At 37.2% G+C, this 15,480-nt stretch overlaps 1 non-coding gene across 1 annotated transcript; it reads right to left on the reverse strand.

The window, feature by feature from the left end:
• Window positions 1-11,526: 11,526 nt before the first annotated feature.
• On the reverse strand, window positions 11,527-11,633 carry LOC125355839. The gene has a single exon (XR_007211763.1). It is a non-coding gene; the product is annotated as a small nucleolar RNA U13 (small nucleolar RNA).
• Window positions 11,634-15,480: the final 3,847 nt, after the last annotated feature.

The following is a 15,480-nucleotide window of genomic DNA, read 5'->3' on the forward strand; positions in this document are numbered from 1 at the left end:
AATTCTTATTCTTTGTGAGTGATAATCAATTTTGAAAGTTATGTCTCCTGATAAAATTTTGAACAATAATGCAGTGACATGTTAAAGGTTTGATTTTTTTGGTTTGATACAGAATGGAATTTCTGATCAGAAGAAGGCTAAATGCAAAGAGTTCAAGTACATGTTTGGTTTAAAAACATGGGACTAGAGTGGAAAATTTATTTTGGAACATTGTCTTGTCCAATCAGAAGGAAAAATGGGCAAAGGTAGAAAAAGCATTTTATGGAAGGAAATTACTTTGTGTAAATGAAATAATGACTCCAAAGAGCTATAAAGCTATCTGTTGGTTTGATCATTTTTTTCCCTTCAGCATGTTGCATTAGTTCCCTGCTAAGAAAAATATAGTTTAAATTTTATTGCCTGTAAAATAAATTTCTGTGTGCAGAGGACTAATCATACATTTCAAATCATACATTTCAAAGTTTACCTGTTAGATTGATTGCTACCATGTTTCATATGATCACTACTTCCTCTTTTTTCTATTCTTCTTCCTGTTCTCCTTTCCCTCTCCCTTCACATTCTTCTGCTTGAATGTTTTGTTAAAAACAGTAACACTAGACAAGTACATTAGATACTTAGTTTTAAAATAAAATTTTGATAGAAATAAATGACTTACATAAGGTGGTCATTGAATGCAATGGCAAATATTGGGAACATGTGGTCCTCCTATTTGTAGAACAAAATATATTCCATAAAAACGGATTGCTTTTCCTGTTTTTATATCCAAGTCAGCTTTATTATGTTTATATCAGCAGATGGGTTTGATTTGAGTGAATTTTCACTTTGGACCATCTCATGTATTTTCCTAGGTGCCAAAAATGAGAGTGAGCTCATAGAAGAGATTACATAAATGCTGCTCATTAGGGTTATTTGAGACCTTGAGTTGAGATGCCTAGTGGATGATACAATTAGGAAATACACAATAATTAAACAATATCAAAACCTTACCAATTCTGTTTTTCATGTGTCTGGATACTATGTAAAAGCTAAATTGAGTATTTTCACTAACATATTATTACTCAAAACTTAAATCCTAAGGCATATTTTTAAGCCAACTCTAACTTTTCAAATTATGTATATTTTAAATAACGTATTATCTCCCCCCATCATGGGGCTTGAACTCTGGGCCTGGGTACTTTCCCTGAGCTCTTCAGCTCAAGGCTAGAGCTCTATACCTAGAGACACAGAGCCACTTCTGGTTTTCTGGTGGTTAATTGGAGATGAGTCTCATGGACTTTCCTGCCTGGGCTGGCTTTGAACTGTGATCCTCCGATCTCAGCCTCCTGAGTAGTTAGGATTACAGGTGTGAGCCACTGGCGCTTGGTTATTTCTCATTTTTATCTAGAATTTAATGGCATTTTACTCTATATTATTTATCATTTCAACCTTTGAGATAGGTTACCCTGGTTACATTTTTATAGGAGCCCCTAAAAGTTAATTCACTTAGTGGGTTAGTGGGAAGTAAAATTAGATCTGGAAACTATACACTCAAGTGACTCTGGAATTATGATTCTCAACACATATTCTGTGATTTATCAAATTTTCAGAATGAATATGAGTTGGTAGCTTTTCTAATCTAGCTTTAGTCTCATGAAAACATTCATAGTAAATAAAATACTGGATTATTGTCATAGACAGTTACCGAACGTAACATGCTACTAGAAGTTACAATGAAGAAAAGCTGACACACAACCATCCTTTTTCAAAACAAAGAATGGTTCCAGTGAAACTTTCCACATTGAAAACTATTTGTTGCATCCCGTTGCTCTTAGATTTAAAAATACTCATGATATACATTCTTCACTGCCTCTGATTCTTACTCTCTCCCTTTGGTCATGGGAGGGACAGCTCTCTGCTCCCAGGAAGCTGGGTTGGCCATGTGACTTGCTGTTGCCAACGAAACACAAGGAAAAGGAACATCTGGGTGGAAACAGATGAGTTGGCTGTGTTTCCTCTGTATTCTTTCTTTCACTTTGGCATTGGTGTAGGTATATGTTGAGTTGGAGATGCCATTAAACTGAAGCAGCTGGAATGCCCAGCTAACACATGGAGGATAGCTGCCCTGGAGAGTGACCAGGCCCAAGACAGACTCTGCTTGAACAAGAAGTAAACTTCTGATGTTTTATGTCTCTGAGATTTTGGAGTTTTTTGTTCCTTCAGGAAACTAGCGTATCCTGACCAATTCAAGATGAAACTGTACTGAGAAAACAGGTTCTTTAATTCCAGAAAGGTTCCAACTGAGTCTTGGAATGTCATTACCCCTTCTAGGCATATTGTTTTCTTCCTCCAGCCTTCCCCAAATCAATATTTTTAATAGTGTAAATGTAATTCCTTAGAATTATTGCATATAAAGTTTTAGAGTATAAAATCATGAAGGAAAAATTGCTTGGAATATTTTAAAATTAGTTTTTCAGTAAAGCTAAGCCAATTAGTTTATTTGAGAATTTGAAATATAACCTAACCAATCTGTCACACTTTACCATTAATTATCAACATCATCATTTTAAAGAATATATATCTGCATATGTATATATATATGCACATCTTAAATGTACTGAATACATCTAGATATGTACATATATGTATACATGTATGTATATGTCTCTGTATTTGTGTGTATACACATGCATGCACACATGTATTTTTCTGAACATGAAAAGTGACAGTAAACATACTATGCATTCTTTTCATATGTGGATTAGTTTGCAAATCACTTTTGCTATGCCATCTCTCTTTTCAGAAGACATAGTAAATGAGTATGCAAGCTTCATTCTTCTTGCGATCATATTTCAGGCAACATATTTCAGTAACTTGACACATAAGAAGGACTTTAGAATGAACTGATACAGGTGTGTCCTTACACAAAGTGAAAGGTACAGTGTTGATATCCACAATTCACTTCCATTCATTTTGTTAAAGTATCCAGAAAGAGAGGCAGCTCAGCCCAACCTACAGATAGATGCATGTTTGCAGAGAACCAGGATAACTTTGTGGATCATAAGGAAAGCATTGCATTTGGAGTCAGATGATATGGGCTCATATTTTTGCTACTCAATTCACTACCTTGATAAAATGAGTTGACTCTTTTAAGATACAATTTTCCCATGGAGAAATAGGGCTAGGTATCTGTCTCATGGGATTTACTTGGAATTCCTTGAAATTATGCTTTTGCAGTATACACACATTTATCTGTCTGTTTGTCTAAACATACCAGTTTTTCTAAGGTTCTGAGTGAAGAGCTTGCCTTATTCTTAAGGAGGAGAAATAAGTGGAAAAGAATTACTCACTAAGATTCTAGACATCAGATTAGAGTGAGCAGAGTTTTGGAGATTTACCTCCACTTATCTCATTTTGATCATTGTGGATATTCCAAAGGGCCAATTTTTAAATGTAGAGAACAAGAAAGTGGGTATAAGTCATCAATGATGATATTTGCTAATGTTTGTAGACTACATGTGGTTTTCAAAGTCTGTTGTGGAGACAAACAGTATGATTAGCTTTTTGGTGGCTTTAAAGAATTCAGAGCTATGTGACCTGAATTAGGTCAAATGCTTCCTTTTCCTCAGAGCCAGTGGCTATTTCTGATATATATGTTTTCCAATCTTTGCTTGTTTGAAAAAGGGTCTATGTAATCCATGCTGGCCTGGAACACATGCTTCTCCTGCTTTAACTTCCTTAGGGCTGGGATATCAGACATGCACCATTATACTTATTTATGTTATTTCTGACTTCTGTTTTGCTCAGCACTCCATTCTTGGCTTACAGGTTCTGGACACCTGTTTTTTTTTTTTTCTCCCCCCACTGCTCTTAATCAGCTGCATTTATGCTCATACTGCCTACTGAACTCAGATGTTCCTTCTCCCTAACGACATACCTGTGTTGCTCCTTTATGAAGAAGGAGGTAAATGGAACCCAACACCAGAAGCATAGTACTAGTGTACCACTCTGGTATATTCAGTTCTGCTTCAACCCATGTGTGCCACAGGAAGCTGTGAAAAAGAAGAACTTGAGAGCCTACTGACCCTGAAGTGTGTGACTTCTAGCTTGTTCACAAGCTAGACATTTGCTAGTGTTTCCCTGAACATATTATCTGACTCCTCTCTCAAAATGTCATCCCAATAACAAAACCATGATCTGAGTACATGCCTTCCTTTTCCAGAAAAGGAAAAGAGTCTTTCAGTACTACGCTGACTTATTCTGGATTCTATCTGGCAGCCCAGAAATCAAATGCTGGCTATTTAACTAAAGTCTAGCAATCTCTGTCCAGGAGCCTGGTTCCATCCTTTGTTTTTATGGTTTTGAGTCCTTTACTTATGTACAAGATTTGAAATCCTCTAAGGACTAAGAAAAAAAGGGGTTAAAATGTTGCTGTATATTATGACCCAGATGAATGTCCTTCAGAAGATATTTAAGTGAAGTGGAATTTCTTCTAGCTGAATTTTAAAAATGAGAGAGGGCATATTTTATGAATGCAACTTTGCTTAAAAATTGATGCATGCAAGTTATAGCTCAGTAGAGCTATGGATAGTTCTGTTGTCAATCAACATTCCATAACTGTAACAAAGTACCGAAGACAATCAACTTAAAAAGAAAAAAAGGGCTATTTTGGCACATGATGGTGGAGGCTTCAGTCCATGGCCTGTTAGTCTCATTGCTTTTGGGCCTGTGGCAAGGCAGGGCTTTATAGTGGAGAGCACATGGTAGAGCCATGCTTCTTATCTCATGGCAGCCAAGAAGAAGAAAAAAACAAGAGAGAATTACATAGATGAACATTCTATAATCTCCTTTGAAACCATGTCCCAATGACCTAAATTCTCTAGACCCACTTCCATGTTCACCGTTTTTTGATAGCACCAAGTGGAGGACATACCCTTTTAACAAATGAGCCTTTAAAGGACATTCCAGTCCTAAACTACAGTAGTTGGTCATTCATCAGAGTTCTCACCAGTCTTGAAATTTATGCTGCCTTGCAGTCACCTTTGCTTGAGTCATGACCCCTAGAAGCTAATCTAGTCGTCTCTGCAGCTTTCATCCTCATTGCAAAACTGTTCTCAACATATTGTCTTCAACTCATGCTTGCTTACATTTCTGACACTGATTATGCTGACCTTTTCTCCCTTTGAACAGCTTGTCTCATCTCTCTAGCAGTCTCATTTGAGCATTAAAAAAATCCATTTTTATTGTCCTCTTGTTTGTGATTTCCTCTCCCTCTCTCATATATGAACATTTGTTTTAGTAGTGGCTTAATAATTATTTTAATTCAATTTTCATTTAAGCCCATCATCTTTATAATTTTGGGATACACTCATATTATTTATTTATTTTTCTCTCTTTCTATTGTGGATAATCCATTATTGGTAAGTTTGTATTGGGTGCCAGAATCTAACGACCACTGTTGTTAGATTTGGTCAAATTCTTTTAAATGGTGTTGGAATTTGCTCTGCCAAGCCTTGGAATCATTTTGATTGTTTGATCATTTTTTATCATGGTTTTAAACTTTTTTAGGGCAGATCCAGAAAAGTATTTAGTCTAAGGAAAATTTTGTCTCACTACTAGGACAGTATTTTTTTTTTTTTGAGGATTCTACCCAACAGCCTAAGTAATATTAGGATGATTTTCCAATCTGGCAGGTGAGAACCAAATATATTCCCAGCCCTGTGTTAGTTCAGAGAATTATTTGGCCTTCAGTCTGTTGTTTTTTTTTTGTTCGCCCTGAGCAGTTTCCTTTTAGGTATGTCAAGATATTCTTATTTTGACTTTCAAGATTGATGATTGTGGTACTAGTGGTGGTAGTGTTGGTGGTGGTGGTGTTGTGTGTGAGCCTTACTGCATTCTCTGTGTGTCATTCAGTCATTCATTACCTCATGTTCAAGCTTCCTTGACTTCCTCATGCTTTTTTCTTTTCACCTCTGCGTCTTTGACTCAGAAATATTATTTGACCTTGGGTGGGTCACTCTCTTTCAGTTCTGCAGTGAGGAAAATTTTCTAGGCAGTAAGTAGGACTCATCTCTTTGGTTTCTATTTACTCAGGGGTCATGATTCCTGTAGGATAATGTCTGAAAACTACCTACTCTCCCACCATGCTCTGTCTGCTTGGTCTTCTCATTTTTTTTTTTTTTTTTTTTGGCCAGTCCTGGGCCTTGGACTCAGGGCCTGAGCACTGTCCCTGGCTTCTTCCCGCTCAAGGCTAGCACTCTGCCACTTGAGCCACAGCGCCGCTTCTGGCCGTTTTCTGTATATGTGGTGCTGGAGAATCGAACCTAGGGCCTCGTGTATCCGAGGCAGGCACTCTTGCCACTAGGCTATATCCCCAGCCCTCTTCTCATTTTTTTAAGGCAGAAAGGAATATTGGTCTCTGTTAATCTGTTTTGTTTTGGATGCATGCTTTTCCACCAGTATCCTTAGAAGTTATTACTTCTCAAACATAAAGACTTTCCATGAAAATAACTTGTTACCTACCTTTTTCCAGGTCTAAAGTTCCCATAGTAATTTTTATTTTCATTATAAATGACCTTAAGATATGGTGATTGTTTTGAGGGAAATCTGAAGAAAAACTGACTGAAAGTAGGAATGCAGTTTTGAAAGTCCTTGACTTATTCAAAGATAAATCTCTGATCAGTTATTCGTTTTCACTGCAATTTTCCCTAAAGGTCCAGATTGGTCCTAAAATCTGTTGCTGATTAAATGTATATATCATTTTAGTTTATTCAATGTTGTTATTATAATCTATTAAAAACCCACAATGCATCCTGTCAAATGTGAAATTATTTTCATGTCTTTTTCATTTCATTTCATTTCAAATCATTTCCAATTTATGTGTTCACTGGCTGTGAACATACTGAAATGAAGTATCAATTCCAGGGAAGAAGCTTTCTAATGACAGTAGTCCCATATTAATTGTTATTCTGAGTCTGTCCACTTTGACCCTGGAACAGGGAGTAATACAGTGAGAGGGTCAGAGGCAGCATTCTCACTCCAAGGTGCAAACAGTGCAGATGGTGTTTTGAAACTAGAGGGAAACATCACTAAAGATCGAAGTCTAATGAATATCCACATAGCACATATCTTTTTAGGTTGAATCATTTTTAGACACAAACTTGAGAGAATGAAATCTTTCTGATTCAGCTGTATGTTTATATAGAAATTTCAAAGTGGAAAATTTACTTACAATTTTGAAGAAATTTCAGGCTAGAAAGAGATTGGAATTTCTCTGAAGAATTTTGACACGGGAATGATACATTGGCCAGACTCACCCACAAATATCTCATTTTGTTATTTATGAAGTGTCCTGAGGATTCACTGTGTGATTCACAATGTCCATACTAAGCTACAATTAACCAACCAACTAGCCTTAGTTTCTCAGAAAAATGACTCTTCTGAGTTGATTGCCGTTTGGGGCATTTATTTAATGTTATGCAGTATATTATTTATCCTTTGATCTATAAAACAGTATAGGATAGAGGACAATACTTCATGATATGATAAAAGTTGGCCTTTAAGATTTGGTTTACGTTTTCACTGCTAAATTAAGCTTGAGCCTTGTTTTTCTCTTGACCTTACAGAAAGGATTTTTTTTTTTTCCTGTCCTGGGGCTTGAAAACTCAGGACCTGGGCTCTGTCCCTAAACCTCTCTGTGCTCAAGGCTAGTGCTCTACCATTTGAGCCACAGAACCACTTCCAGCTTTTTCTGAGCTGTTTATTGTAGATAAAACTCTCATAGACTTTCCTGCCCTCGTTTGCTTTGAACCACGATCCTCAGATCTCAGTCTCTTGAGTAGTAGGATTACAGGTGTGAGACACCAGCACCCGGACAAAAAGGATTCTTTTCCACTAGTGATTCCAGTTAAAAATTTAGATCTGCTTTTAGTACGTATGACCTTTTTGTTTTGGTTAAAAAGCACTAGAGGTCCCTATCTATTGTTTGGTGTGGGTCTGCTGAGCTTCATTCAATTTCATTTATATCCTGACCTATGTCTTCTGTCTTGATCTCATCTCTGGCTGACCAGCATTGACCTATAGTCCATTTCTTCATCTCATCTCTCTGTCTGCTTGCCTTTTCCAGTTTGAGTGGTAGATCCATTGAACTCCTTTGACTTTTCAACCTTCTGCATCAGTTTCCAGTTAATGATTGGCTTGCTCTTGGCATAGAGCAGATGACTTTCCTGGTAGTGGTGTTTCATGACCTATCTTTCTACCCCACTGACTGCTGCAGAAATAACTGTGTACCTGGGGGAAGTGTCCATAGCACGAACCAGGTAAATACCTCTAGCTTCTTTCTTCCAGAAGAAGAAATATCCTTTGTGTTGCTCACGGTCTTAGTTTGCATTTCTACTTGTAAATATGTTGGGGCACATACATTGTATTTTCCCAAGGACTTACAATCCGGCACTCATGAGCAAAGAGTGGATTTCAACTCATGGCTGACAATCTCACAAATCTTATAGCCTATTTTAGTTAGCTTAACACTGCTATTCTCAAACCATCAGCTTTCATTTAAAAATTAGTCTTCCTTCAAGCATCATACCTTAAATATTTGATTAATTAGAACACTGAAAAGATTTGGTTTAAATATCTTCTTTTTTTAGAACCCCCACCTAACAAAATAAATCTTAAAATTGAATCACCAAGGATGTCATTAGGATAAATAACTGATGAGTAGTTCATTGAACTACCCATTATTATTTATATAATAATTATTAATTATATTTATATATTTTATATAATACACATAATATATACACTATAATTGTTAATTATTATTAATTATTATTTATATAATCATTATTAAGATTAGTCATTGAATTAATAAAGTTATCCTTATAAAGAAGGCAGAGCATGAGATTATAGAAAGAGGCATATATGACTTGTTGTAAGAAAGACTAATCCTTGATCTAGAATCAAGTGCTTTTGTTGTCATCCAAGGTTTTGTCTGGGTCTGGTGTAACACTCTACAGAACAAGTCAGTAACAAGTATGTTTTAAATTACTTATAATTTAGTACAATTACTATTCTGGAAAAATATTCTATGTTATTCCTGTGGAATTTTTTGTAGCTCTTGCAAATCATTAAGTATCTCCATGAAAATTAGAATTTCAGTTTGAGAAACTTTGGCAAGCACTTTGCACTGATTATGGAATTAGACTGATGTTTATCTGAAGACTGACTCTACTTTGTTCTAAAGCATATTATTCAATATCTTTAAATTTTGTTCCTTCTAGATCCACATTTGAATACAACATGGGAAAATAAGATCATGCATACCTAGCAACTTATGAAGAACCTGTTTCAATGCACTTCTCAACTCATGATTGGAGATCATAAAATCTTCTTGATGTTGGAGCCTGTTTGCTTTATTCTTCCTTGTTTGTTCAGCATAATGCCCAGACACCTAGGAGGAACACAATAAATAGTTATTGAGCTTTGTGCAAGAGTTTATCATTCAGTGATGCCAAGATAGAATATTTTAACATATACATAGAAGCTTAAAACAGTTCTGGGAATACATCAGTTCTTCATAAATATTTCCTAGTCTCTCAGTTTGACAAATGACTTCACGTAGTGCTTACAAAGTGAGGACTGACGAGAACACGAACTGTTTAAATCAAAGAATAATTTTATATCAGCTATGGTATCTCCTCTGCTAAGAAATACCTAACAATTACTGATATAGAAAAATTATACAGACAAATAAATAGATAGCAAATGCACAAGTCAAGAAATTGAACTTCATCATCCTCTCAGAAGTCTTTCTCTGTGCTACACTTCAGTTCTTTCTCTCTCCTAAAGAAACTGCTGACATTCAATATGCAATCATTTCTTTGTATTTATTTTATAGCTCTATCTAGAGATAGATAAATAGATAGCTAAATCTTGGCAAAACAAAAAAATTGATGTATTTTTGAGTCTTTAAAAAAAACACAAGTTCTTTTTTTATTCCTATCTCTAACTTGCGAATTATCCTTTCAGGAATCTGGCCTATTTTGTTTGACCTCCACATGGCACCATGTGGAGTTTACTGATTGCATGGTAAACTTCAGGTGAAATTCTGCCTATTCCTTTTTTCCTTTGCAAATTGGATCTAGATCCAGAGAAATGACTCTAACTCTTTGGCAAGACTACAGGTGGTCCTGTTTTTGTGTGTTTACTTGTTTTTGAGACAGTCTTGCTTCGTAGTTCAGGTTGGCCTTGAACTTGAGATCCTCTTCCCTCGGCCTCCAGAGTGCTGTTTTTTTAAGTTTTATTTTATTTTATAAGGAGGTACATTGCATCCAGTTTGATTTTCTTTGATGTTAGCAACCTTTGATGCTCAATGCCTTAACTTATTAATTCAAATGGATATTCTCACTTTGTAATTTCATTTTATTTTCAGAGTTGAATGCTTTTATAAAGAAAATTTTCTCCTCTCCAACTATTTAGTTGCCTTGTGTTCTAATTTAAATAGGAAAGGCAGAGCACTTACTTTGATCTCATATCAAGGATGGATACTCATTAATAACAATTATTTGAAATAATAAATTGGTTCCCTATTGTAGGGGACGGCTATGCCTTTAAGACCTGGGGTGGCTCTAGCCACTCCCACCTCCTTCCCGGTTAAACCCGGAAGAGAATCCATGGCCAGCACGTGTGTCAGGATGGTGCTGGCTGAGCCAGAGGCGGAGGCAAGAGGTCTCCGCCTCTGTGGGAAGTTCTGTGACATCACCGTGATGGACACGCTCGTTAGCCTATCCTTGGCACCTGGACAGTCCCTCTCCTTTGCTCCTCACTGCCGGTATAAGTGTATTTGCCCTCCCCCTTATTAAACCAGAACACCCCTTGAGGGTTCTCCGAGAAGCCCACGTGCCTGTGTCTTCCTTGGGAAATATAGCGAGGGGGCAGGACATTCTCGTGACCACACCGCTGATGGAGGCTGAACGTGGCCTTCGCTCCTGCAGTTAATCCCTACTGGCCAGGGGATGCGTTGAGGGCGATAGAGGACCACACAGAAGGGGCAGATAGGCCCAGGACCTCCACGTGGATGGAGGTAGAGCTAGCCCAGCACCCTATCATGTTGTGAACTTAGAAACAGTTATTAGAGTCATGTCTTTAAACATATGTGAGAAGTTCCAACTCTTCCCAATTCTTTTTTCTTTTTCTTTTTTGTGGTAGTACTGAGGCTTGAACTCAGGGTCTAGGCACTGTTTCTGAGCATTTTTGCTGAGTGTTAATGCTCTACCCTTGATCCATAGCTCCAGTTGTGTGGGTTTTTTTTTTTTTTTTTGGGGGATGTGTGTGTGTGTGTGTGTGTGTGTGTGTGTGTGTGTGTGTGTGTGTGTTTAATTGGAGATAAGAATCTCACAGATTTTCCTGCCCAGGCTGGCTTCAAATCACGATCCTCAGATCTCATGCCTTTTGGGAAGCTAGGATTAAAAGCATGAGCCACTGACACCAAGGTGCAATTCTTTTCTTTATGGAAGCTCAAGTTGTCCCATCTTTGGCTAGTAGTATCCTCTTCAAGTTGACTAATGTGCCCATGTTGTAACAAGGTTTTAGAGGGAGGAACATGTCACCCAAGCATGTAAGAACCCATTCATTAGGCTTATGAACCAGAAAAGAATCCTTGACATTTTTGTTGTTTTTGCCCATCATGGGGCTTGAATTCTGGGCCTAGGTGCTGTCTCTGAGTTTCCTTTTGCCAAGGCAAAGGCTCTACCACTTGAGTCACAGCACCACTTCTGGCTTTTTGAGTATTTTATTGGAGATAAGAGTCTCATGGAGTTTCTAGCCCAGGCTAATTTTCAATCACAGTCCTCAGATCTCAGCATCCTGAGTAGCTAGGATTACAGGCATGAGCCACCAGTGCCCAACATTAAGTGGATTTTTGATTTTTCTTTATACCTTCCTTGGTTTCTGATAAGATAAGACAGCCAATATTCTGCATGTACATTTTCTACCTTAGATTTGGAGTCAGAAATTTCTTCAAGAAATAGAATTTTTCTACCAACTTGATCAGTTTCTAGAAGCATTCAGTTAGTAGATACATGCATATGTGTGTACAAAACATAAAGATGTATGTATATACATAATGTTTTTGTAAATTAAACTATATAATGGGACTATTTCAAGATTACTGCTTGTTTTCTGCACATAGCATTTTGTCTGAATCTACTGGGTAAGTGATGAGCCTTAAAGGCTTAAAATACATTATATAAAAATGTATAGCAATACTCTAATATATGCATAATGCTATGAGTAGGATATCATTTCTCCATACTTAAAACTTCCTATTTTCAAGTAGACAATGTAAAATTAAAGGCTGTTTATAGTAGGCTATTTTTTAGTTTTTGATCAAATTAACCTTTGTATTTAAAAAAATGATAATGTATATGCTATGATACACAATAAATAGTGGTGTCATAATTTTTCTGAATGCTTGTTTATTTTTCTGTGCCTGTTGAGCTCACTGGAGTCCTTTTGTACTATTCAGACAGAAATTATGACTAAATGAAGAGTGACTTCTCTAGTCCTGGGCCCTTGGGTGTCAAAGGCTTATGGGTTGATCTGACTTAGAGGCTCATAGCTCACAGCATGAGACACTTAACGGTTCCAAGCATTAAAAGCCAGGACTTCTTGCACTATATGCTCAGGGGAAGGCTCATTGCTCTGGACCAATGGACCTGTCCTTTGTAGTTAGTGAAATCCTTGGCTTTTAGCAGCAGCTAGAGCCATCAAGATTAGCACCAGTTAGGACGACAGTCTTTGAGACTTAGATGTTATAACCCTCAGCCTAAAGGACTTGGCACTCTCTGGAAATCATCTAAAGACTTTGGCACACGACCTCTCTGTGTTTGGTTCTTCATAGTCTGTTATCTTCTCTGCTTTCTTTTGCCTTCTCTAGACTTTTGTTATCTTTTTTTTTTCTCTACCACTTCTTCTCCTCACTGCTTCTACCCCTGGCTGCTTTCTAGAACATTCCAGCCACACTTAAGCTGCTTTTGTTATTGTTGCTACCATTACTGTTGCTCTTCTTAAGCTGCAACTGCCAAGGTGGCCTGATGCCTCTAACTGACACTGATTTGCCTGTCCATTTATAACAAAAATCACAAGCAGGCAAAGAAAAGATCACCCTCAAGAAAACTTTTTAGAGAGTCTAATGTTGCAAAAGTCTGAAAAGGCTAGGAAAGCACGGTCATAGCATCCAAATATAGTTGTAATTTCCATCCATGACAGCACAGCTTCTAATTCTTATCAAGGCCTATCACAGTCAAACACATATACAGCCCTCCCATCTGTCAATCATAAGATTTTTTGCCTAATCCCTAGGGAAATGTCCTTCCTCCCAGTTGAAGACAGTATCTGCAAGAGCCAGGAGCAGAGCTCTGTGTAGTAGCTGGACTCAGGGTCATCTAAGGTTCATGCATGAGGGTTTCCAGCTCTCAAGCAGGCCCTGCCTGCAACAAGGCCTGATGCAGGGGTCATGTCATTAACAGTCATAGTTACCATGTCCCTTGGGGGCTGGTATGCAATTGTTGCTGAACAGTTCCCTGCTCAAGGCTGTGAAGTATAAAAGAAGAGTAATCTGCTAATATATCAGCTTTATTCATTCACAGAAAAGCATCAAATCATGTTGACAGAGGATTTCATGAAAGCTCAACTGAAAATTAACATTTTAAACAGCATATTGCATTAACAGTGCTTAATTCTCACTTATGCTCATTACAGACAGCTGGGTCATGGTCCCTCCTTTATATATTCAGTGTACTGTGTTTGGCAGGCACTTGTTACATGCTCACAAACAATTGTGAGGTCAGTATTACTGATAGCAGTCTACTAATGAGTGAACTGGTATAAAGTGCTGTGTTTCCTTGGACTCATCTGAAGATCCTTATTTACAGGCATTAATATTAATTTTGCAATCTTTAATGAGTCAATTGGATCTAAAATAGCAAATTGTAAGTTTTTAAAGCTTATTGGAGGTTTTACCTTCACTTCAGAAACAACATAAAGAAGCTCTGAACGTTATTACCAGTATTTGTAATTTTCCTAAATACAGCCTATGAGTTATACATTGTATTTCCACTATCTCATAAAGGCTAATTTGGTAAAATAGATGATAGCCATGTATTTTAAGACTGACTATAATTAAAAATCAAAAGATAGTGTGATGACTAAATTGAGGTAATTACAAATTAGAGTTAGAAGCATACTACCTTAACATTCCATTAGATGACTGTTAACTCCTAAAAGGGTTTTACATTCCGCAAAACCATGTAAAATTAGCGTGTTAGACACTAGGAAAGTTTTTACAAATGATTTTTTCCTTCTCCTGATTATTCAGACATGATAGATCTTTGTGAGTCTTGCTACTAAATTATTGAATTTGAACTTAAATTATCTCCCTGTCTCTTTTGAGTAGATATGCTTGCTGTTGGTTTGTCATAAACTGCCTTGATTATATTCAGGAATGTTCCCTGGAATCCCAGTATTTCCAGGGCTTTTAGAATAAGTGGGTGCTGGATTTTATCGAACGCTTTTTCCACATCCACTGATATAACCATGTGGTTCTTTTTTTTTTTCTTTCCAAATTTTTATTATCAAACTGATGTACAGAGAGGTTACAGTTTCATACGTTAGGCATTTGATATATTTCTTGTACTGTTTGTTACCTTGTCCGTCATACCCCCTCCCACCTCCCCCTTTCCCTTCCCCCCCGCCACCCCGGAGGTGTTGAGTTCACTTACACCAAACAGTTTTGCAAGTATTGCTTTTGTAATTGTTTGTCTTTTTTTTTTTTTTACCCTGTGTCTCTCAAATTTGGTATTCCCTTTCAATTTCCTGCATCCAATACCAGTATACATGGTTTCCAATATACTCAGATAAGATGACAGAGATAGTGCAGGTACAACCACAGGAAGGTGATACAAGAACATCATCAATAATAGAAGCTACATATACACATGGGACGTTGAAAGTAGTTACAACTGTGATATAACAATTGTTTCCATAACATGGACTTCATTTCACTTAGCATCATCTTATGTATTCATAAGGGTATAGCTATTGGGCCTTGTGATGCTCTGCTATGACTTGCCTAAACCTGTACTAATTATTCCCAATAAGGGAGACCATAGAGTCCATGTTTCTTTGGGTCTGGCTCACTTCACTTAGTATAACTTTTTCCAAGTCCTTCCATTTCCTTACAAATGGGACAATGTCATTCTTTCTGATAGAGAGATAAAAATCCATTGTGATATGTACCACATTTTCCTGATCCATTTGTCTACTGAGGGGCATCTGGGTTGGTTCCATATTTTAGCTATGACAAATTGTGCTGCGATGAACATTGTTGTGCTGGTGGCATTACTGTGATTTTGTTTGTGGTCTTCTGCATAGATACCCAAAAGTGGGGCTGGTGGGTCATAGGTGAGTTCTGTATTTAGCCTTCTGAGGAATCTCCATACTGCT

Source organism: Perognathus longimembris, chromosome 7 (genome assembly GCF_023159225.1).
Source record: "Perognathus longimembris pacificus isolate PPM17 chromosome 7, ASM2315922v1, whole genome shotgun sequence".
Taxonomy (NCBI): Eukaryota; Metazoa; Chordata; class Mammalia; order Rodentia; family Heteromyidae; genus Perognathus; species Perognathus longimembris.